This window comes from Aedes aegypti, chromosome 1, assembly GCF_002204515.2.
Source record: "Aedes aegypti strain LVP_AGWG chromosome 1, AaegL5.0 Primary Assembly, whole genome shotgun sequence".
Classification (NCBI taxonomy): Eukaryota; Metazoa; Arthropoda; class Insecta; order Diptera; family Culicidae; genus Aedes; species Aedes aegypti.
The window spans coordinates 13,706,297-13,714,961 of NC_035107.1; positions in this window are offsets into that span (position 1 = coordinate 13,706,297).

Below are 8,665 nucleotides of genomic sequence, written 5' to 3' on the forward strand. Positions count from 1 at the left end.
ATCTGGGAGAGATTCCCTCCAGAATATGGGAGGGATTTTCTTCGGAATCTGGGAGAGATTCCATCCGGAATTTGGGAGAGATTCCGTCCGGAATCTGGGAAAGATTCCCTCCGGAATCTGGGAGGGATTTTCTTCGGAATCTGGGAGAGATTCTTTCCGGAATTCGGGAGAGATGCCCTCCGGAATCTGGGAAAGATTCCCTCCGGAATCTGGGACAGATTCCCTCCTGAATCTGGGAAAGATTACCTCCGGAATCTGTGAGAGATTTCTTCCGGAATTTTAGAGATTCTTTCAGGAATTTGGGAGAGATTTCCTCCGGAATCTGGGAGAGATCCCTCAGGAATCTGGGAGAGATTCCCTCCAGAATATGGGAGAGATTTTCTTCGGAATCTGGGAGAGATTCCATCCGGAATTTGGGAGAGATTCCCTCCGGAATCTGGGAAAGATTCCCTCCGGAATCTGGGAGGGATTTTCTTCGGAATCTGGGAGAGATTCTTTCCGGAATTTGGGAGAGATTCCCTCCGGAATCTGGGACAGATTCCCTCCTGAATCTGGGAGAGATTACATCAGTAATCTGTGAGAGATTCCTTACGGAATTTTAGAGAGATTCTTTCCGGAATTCGGGAGAGATTTCCTCCGGAATCTGGGAGAGATCCCTCAGGAATCTGGAAGAGATTCCCTCCAGAATATGGTAGGGATTTTTTTCGGAATCTGGGAGAGATTCCATCCGGAATTTGGGAGAGATTCCCTCCGGAATCTGGGAAAGATTCCCTCCGGAATCTGGGAGGGATTTTCTTCGGAATCTGGGAGAGATTCTTTCCGGAATTCGGGAGAGATTCCCTCCGGAATCTGGGAAAGATTCCCTCCGGAATCTGGGACAGATTCCCTCCTGAATCTGGGAAAGATTACCTCCGGAATCTGTGAGAGATTTCTTCCGGAATTTTAGAGATTCTTTCAGGAATTTGGGAGAGATTTCCTCCGGAATCTGGGAGAGATCCCTCAGGAATCTGGGAGAGATTCCCTCCAGAATATGGGAGAGATTTTCTTCGGAATCTGGGAGAGATTCCATCCGGAATTTGGGAGAGATTCCCTCCGGAATCTGGGAAAGATTCCCTCCGGAATCTGGGAGGGATTTTCTTCGGAATCTGGGAGAGATTCTTTCCGGAATTTGGGAGAGATTCCCTCCGGAATCTGGGACAGATTCCCTCCTGAATCTGGGAGAGATTACATCAGTAATCTGTGAGAGATTCCTTACGGAATTTTAGAGAGATTCTTTCCGGAATTCGGGAGAGATTTCCTCCGGAATCTGGGAGAGATCCCTCAGGAATCTGGGAGAGATTCCCTCCAGAATATGGGAGGGATTTTCTTCGGAATCTGGGAGAGATTCCATCCGGAATTTGGGAGAGATTCCGTCCGGAATCTGGGAAAGATTCCCTCCGGAATCTGGGAGGGATTTTCTTCGGAATCTGGGAGAGATTCTTTCCGGAATTCGGGAGAGATTCCCTCCGGAATCTGGGAAAGATTCCCTCCGGAATCTGGGACAGATTCCCTCCTGAATCTGGGAAAGATTACCTCCGGAATCTGTGAGAGATTTCTTCCGGAATTTTAGAGATTCTTTCAGGAATTTGGGAGAGATTTCCTCCGGAATCTGGGAGAGATCCCTCAGGAATCTGGGAGAGATTCCCTCCAGAATATGGGAGAGATTTTCTTCGGAATCTGGGAGAGATTCCATCCGGAATTTGGGAGAGATTCCCTCCGGAATCTGGGAAAGATTCCCTCCGGAATCTGGGAGGGATTTTCTTCGGAATCTGGGAGAGATTCTTTCCGGAATTTGGGAGAGATTCCCTCCGGAATCTGGGACAGATTCCCTCCTGAATCTGGGAGAGATTACATCAGTAATCTGTGAGAGATTCCTTACGGAATTTTAGAGAGATTCTTTCCGGAATTCGGGAGAGATTTCCTCCGGAATCTGGGAGAGATCCCTCAGGAATCTGGGAGAGATTCCCTCCAGAATATGGGAGAGATTTTCTTCGGAATCTGGGAGAGATTCCATCCGGAATTTGGGAGAGATTCCCTCCGGAATCTGGGAAAGATTCCCTCCGGAATCTGGGAGGGATTTTCTTCGGAATCTGGGAGAGATTCTTTCCGGAATTCGGGAGAAATTCCCTCCGGAATCTGGGAAAGATTCCCTCCGGAATCTGGGACCAATTCCCTCCTGAATCTGGGAAAGATTACCTCCGGAATCTGTGAGAGATTTCTTCCGGAATTTTAGAGAGATTCTTTCAGGAATTTGGGAGAGATTTCCTCCGGAATCTGGGAGCGATCCCTCAGGAATCTGGGAGAGATTCCCTCCGGAATCTGGGAGAGATTACCTCCAGAATCTGGAAGAGATTCCCTCCGGAATCTGGTAGAGATTCCCTCCGGAATCTGGTAGAGATTCCCTCCGGAATTTAGGAGCGATTCTCTCCGGAATCTGGAAGAAATTTCTTCCGGAATCTGGGAGAATTTCCCTCCGTAATCTGGGAGAGATCCCTCAGGAATCTGGGAGAGATTCCGTCCGGAATCTGGGAAAGATTCCCTCCGGAATCTGGGAGGGATTTTCTTCGGAATCTGGGAGAGATTCTTTCCGGAATTCGGGAGAGATTCCCTCCGGAATCTGGGAAAGATTCCCTCCGGAATCTGGGACAGATTCCCTCCTGAATCTGGGAAAGATTACCTCCGGAATCTGTGAGAGATTTCTTCCGGAATTTTAGAGAGATTCTTTCAGGAATTTGGGAGAGATTTCCTCCGGAATCTGGGAGAGATCCCTCAGGAATCTGGGAGAGATTCCCTCCAGAATATGGGAGGGATTTTCTTCGGAATCTGGGAGGGATTCCATCCGGAATTTGGGAGAGATTCCCTCCGGAATCTGGGAAAGATTCCCTCCGGAATCTGGGAGGGATTTTCTTCGGAATCTGGGAGAGATTCTTTCCGGAATTCGGGAGAGATTCCCTCCGGAATCTGGGAAAGATTCCCTCCGGAATCTTGGACAGATTCCCTCCTGAATCTGGGAGAGATTACCTCAGTAATCTGTGAGAGATTCCTTACGGAATTTTAGAGAGATTCTTTCCGGAATTCGGGACAGATTCCCTCCTGAATCTGGGAAAGATTACCTCCGGAATCTGTGAGAGATTTCTTCCGGAATTTTAGAGAGATTCTTTCAGGAATTTGGGAGAGATTTCCTCCGGAATCTGGGAGAGATCCCTCAGGAATCTGGGAGAGATTCCCTCCAGAATATGGGAGGGATTTTCTTCGGAATCTGGGAGGGATTCCATCCGGAATTTGGGAGAGATTCCCTCCGGAATCTGGGAAAGATTCCCTCCGGAATCTGGGAGGGATTTTCTTCGGAATCTGGGAGAGATTCTTTCCGGAATTCGGGAGAGATTCCCTCCGGAATCTGGGAAAGATTCCCTCCGGAAACTGGGACAGATTCCCTCCTGAATCTGGGAAAGATTACCTTCGGAATCTGTGAGAGATTTCTTCCGGAATTTTAGAGAGATTCTTTCAGGAATTTGGGAGAGATTTCCTCCGGAATCTGGGAGCGATCCCTCAGGAATCTGGGAGAGATTCCCTCCGGAATCTGGGAGAGATTACCTCCAGAAACTGGGAGAGATTCCCTCCGGAATCTGGTAGAGATTCCCTCCGGAATCTGGTAGAGATTCCCTCCGGAATTTAGGAGCGATTCTCTCCGGAATCTGGAAGAAATTTCTTCCGGAATCTGGGAGAATTTCCCTCCGTAATCTGGGAGAGATCCCTCAGGAATCTGGGAGAGATTCCGTCCGGAATCTGGGAAAGATTCCCTCCGGAATCTGGGAAAGATTCCCTCCGGAATCTGGGAGGGATTTTCTTCGGAATCTGTGAGAGATTTCTTCCGGAATTTTAGAGAGATTCTTTCAGGAATTTGGGAGAGATTTCCTCCGGAATCTGGGAGCGATCCCTCAGGAATCTGGGAGAGATTCCCTCCGGAATCTGGGAGAGATTACCTCCAGAATCTGGAAGAGATTCCCTCCGGAATCTGGTAGAGATTCCCTCCGGAATCTGGTAGAGATTCCCTCCGGAATTTAGGAGCGATTCTCTCCGGAATCTGGAAGAAATTTCTTCCGGAATCTGGGAGAATTTCCCTCCGTAATCTGGGAGAGATCCCTCAGGAATCTGGGAGAGATTCCGTCCGGAATCTGGGAAAGATTCCCTCCGGAATCTGGGAGGGATTTTCTTCGGAATCTGGGAGAGATTCCATCCGGAATTTGGGAGAGATTCCGTCCGGAATCTGGGAAAGATTCCCTCCGGAATCTGGGAGGGATTTTCTTCGGAATCTGGGAGAGATTCTTTCCGGAATTCGGGAGAGATTCCCTCCGGAATCTGGGAAAGATTCCCTCCGGAATCTTGGACAGATTCCCTCCTGAATCTGGGAGAGATTACCTCAGTAATCTGTGAGAGATTCCTTACGGAATTTTAGAGAGATTCTTTCCGGAATTCGGGACAGATTCCCTCCTGAATCTGGGAAAGATTACCTCCGGAATCTGTGAGAGATTTCTTCCGGAATTTTAGAGAGATTCTTTCAGGAATTTGGGAGAGATTTCCTCCGGAATCTGGGAGAGATCCCTCAGGAATCTGGGAGAGATTCCCTCCAGAATATGGGAGGGATTTTCTTCGGAATCTGGGAGGGATTCCATCCGGAATTTGGGAGAGATTCCCTCCGGAATCTGGGAAAGATTCCCTCCGGAATCTGGGAGGGATTTTCTTCGGAATCTGGGAGAGATTCTTTCCGGAATTCGGGAGAGATTCCCTCCGGAATCTGGGAAAGATTCCCTCCGGAAACTGGGACAGATTCCCTCCTGAATCTGGGAAAGATTACCTTCGGAATCTGTGAGAGATTTCTTCCGGAATTTTAGAGAGATTCTTTCAGGAATTTGGGAGAGATTTCCTCCGGAATCTGGGAGCGATCCCTCAGGAATCTGGGAGAGATTCCCTCCGGAATCTGGGAGAGATTACCTCCAGAAACTGGGAGAGATTCCCTCCGGAATCTGGTAGAGATTCCCTCCGGAATCTGGTAGAGATTCCCTCCGGAATTTAGGAGCGATTCTCTCCGGAATCTGGAAGAAATTTCTTCCGGAATCTGGGAGAATTTCCCTCCGTAATCTGGGAGAGATCCCTCAGGAATCTGGGAGAGATTCCGTCCGGAATCTGGGAAAGATTCCCTCCGGAATCTGGGAAAGATTCCCTCCGGAATCTGGGAGGGATTTTCTTCGGAATCTGTGAGAGATTTCTTCCGGAATTTTAGAGAGATTCTTTCAGGAATTTGGGAGAGATTTCCTCCGGAATCTGGGAGCGATCCCTCAGGAATCTGGGAGAGATTCCCTCCGGAATCTGGGAGAGATTACCTCCAGAATCTGGAAGAGATTCCCTCCGGAATCTGGTAGAGATTCCCTCCGGAATCTGGTAGAGATTCCCTCCGGAATTTAGGAGCGATTCTCTCCGGAATCTGGAAGAAATTTCTTCCGGAATCTGGGAGAATTTCCCTCCGTAATCTGGGAGAGATCCCTCAGGAATCTGGGAGAGATTCCGTCCGGAATCTGGGAAAGATTCCCTCCGGAATCTGGGAGGGATTTTCTTCGGAATCTGGGAGAGATTCCATCCGGAATTTGGGAGAGATTCCGTCCGGAATCTGGGAAAGATTCCCTCCGGAATCTGGGAGGGATTTTCTTCGGAATCTGGGAGAGATTCTTTCCGGAATTCGGGAGAGATTCCCTCCGGAATCTGGGAAAGATTCCCTCCGGAATCTTGGACAGATTCCCTCCTGAATCTGGGAGAGATTACCTCAGTAATCTGTGAGAGATTCCTTACGGAATTTTAGAGAGATTCTTTCCGGAATTCGGGACAGATTCCCTCCTGAATCTGGGAAAGATTACCTCCGGAATCTGTGAGAGATTTCTTCCGGAATTTTAGAGAGATTCTTTCAGGAATTTGGGAGAGATTTCCTCCGGAATCTGGGAGAGATCCCTCAGGAATCTGGGAGAGATTCCCTCCAGAATATGGGAGGGATTTTCTTCGGAATCTGGGAGGGATTCCATCCGGAATTTGGGAGAGATTCCGTCCGGAATCTGGGAAAGATTCCCTCCGGAATCTGGGAGGGATTTTCTTCGGAATCTGGGAGAGATTCTTTCCGGAATTCGGGAGAGATTCCCTCCGGAATCTGGGAAAGATTCCCTCCGGAAACTGGGACAGATTCCCTCCTGAATCTGGGAAAGATTACCTTCGGAATCTGTGAGAGATTTCTTCCGGAATTTTAGAGAGATTCTTTCAGGAATTTGGGAGAGATTTCCTCCGGAATCTGGGAGCGATCCCTCAGGAATCTGGGAGAGATTCCCTCCGGAATCTGGGAGAGATTACCTCCAGAATCTGGGAGAGATTCCCTCCGGAATCTGGTAGAGATTCCCTCCGGAATCTGGTAGAGATTCCCTCCGGAATTTAGGAGCGATTCTCTCCGGAATCTGGAAGAAATTTCTTCCGGAATCTGGGAGAATTTCCCTCCGTAATCTGGGAGAGATCCCTCAGGAATCTGGGAGAGATTCCGTCCGGAATCTGGGAAAGATTCCCTCCGGAATCTGGGAAAGATTCCCTCCGGAATCTGGGAGGGATTTTCTTCGGAATCTGTGAGAGATTTCTTCCGGAATTTTAGAGAGATTCTTTCAGGAATTTGGGAGAGATTTCCTCCGGAATCTGGGAGCGATCCCTCAGGAATCTGGGAGAGATTCCCTCCGGAATCTGGGAGAGATTACCTCCAGAATCTGGAAGAGATTCCCTCCGGAATCTGGTAGAGATTCCCTCCGGAATCTGGTAGAGATTCCCTCCGGAATTTAGGAGCGATTCTCTCCGGAATCTGGAAGAAATTTCTTCCGGAATCTGGGAGAATTTCCCTCCGTAATCTGGGAGAGATCCCTCAGGAATCTGGGAGAGATTCCGTCAGGAATCTGGGAAAGATTCCCTCCGGAATCTGGGAAAGATTCCCTCCGGAATCTGTGAGAGATTTCTTTCGGAATTTTAGAGAGATTCTTTCAGGAATCTGGGAGAGATCCCTCAGGAATCTGGGAGAGATTCCCTCCAGAATATGGGAGGGATTTTCTTCGGAATCTGGGAGAGATTCCATCCGGAATTTGGGAGAGATTCCGTCCAGAATCTGGGAAAGATTCCCTCCGGAATCTGGGAGGGATTTTCTTCGGAATCTGGGAGAGATTCTTTCCGGAATTCGGGAGAGATTCCCTCCGGAAACTGGGACAGATTCCCTCCTGAATCTGGGAAAGATTACCTTCGGAATCTGTGAGAGATTTCTTCCGGAATTTTAGAGAGATTCTTTCAGGAATTTGGGAGAGATTTCCTCCGGAATCTGGGAGCGATCCCTCAGGAATCTGGGAGAGATTCCCTCCGGAATCTGGGAGAGATTACCTCCAGAATCTGGGAGAGATTCCCTCCGGAATCTGGTAGAGATTCCCTCCGGAATCTGGTAGAGATTCCCTCCGGAATTTAGGAGCGATTCTCTCCGGAATCTGGAAGAAATTTCTTCCGGAATCTGGGAGAATTTCCCTCCGTAATCTGGGAGAGATCCCTCAGGAATCTGGGAGAGATTCCGTCAGGAATCTGGGAAAGATTCCCTCCGGAATCTGGGAAAGATTCCCTCCGGAATCTGGGAGGGATTTTCTTCGGAATCTGGGAGAGATTCTTTCCGGAATTCGGGAGAGATTCCCTCCGGAATCTGGGAAAGATTCCCTCCGGAATCTGGGACAGATTCCCTCCTGAATCTGGGAAAGATTACCTCCGGAATCTGTGAGAGATTTCTTCCGGAATTTTAGAGAGATTCTTTCAGGAATCTGGGAGAGATCCCTCAGGAATCTGGGAGAGATTCCCTCCAGAATATGGGAGGGATTTTCTTCGGAATCTGGGAGAGATTCCATCCGGAATTTGGGAGAGATTCCGTCCGGAATCTGGGAAAGATTCCCTCCGGAATCTGGGAGGGATTTTCTTCGGAATCTGGGAGAGATTCTTTCCGGAATTCGGGAGAGATTCCCTCCGGAATCTGGGAGAAATTCTTTCCGGAATTCGGGAGAGATTCCCTCCGGAATCTGGGAAAGATTCCCTCCGGAATCTTGGACAGATTCCCTCCTGAATCTGGGAGAGATTACCTCAGTAATCTGTGAGAGATTCCTTACGGAATTTTAGAGAGATTCTTTCCGGAATTCGGGACAGATTCCCTCCTGAATCTGGGAGAGATTCCCTCCAGAATATGGGAGGGATTTTCTTCGGAATCTGGGAGAGATTCCATCCGGAATTTAGGAGAGATTCCCTCCGGAATCTGGGAAAGATTCCCTCCGGAATCTGGGAGGGATTTTCTTCGGAATCTGGGAAAGATTCCCTCCGGAAACTGGGACAGATTCCCTCCTGAATCTGGGAAAGATTACCTTCGGAATCTGTGAGAGATTTCTTCCGGAATTTTAGAGAGATTCTTTCAGGAATTTGGGAGAGATTTCCTCCGGAATCTGGGAGCGATCCCTCAGGAATCTGGGAGAGATTCCCTCCGGAATCTGGGAGAGATTACCTCCAGAATCTGGGAGAGATTCCCTCCGGAATTTAG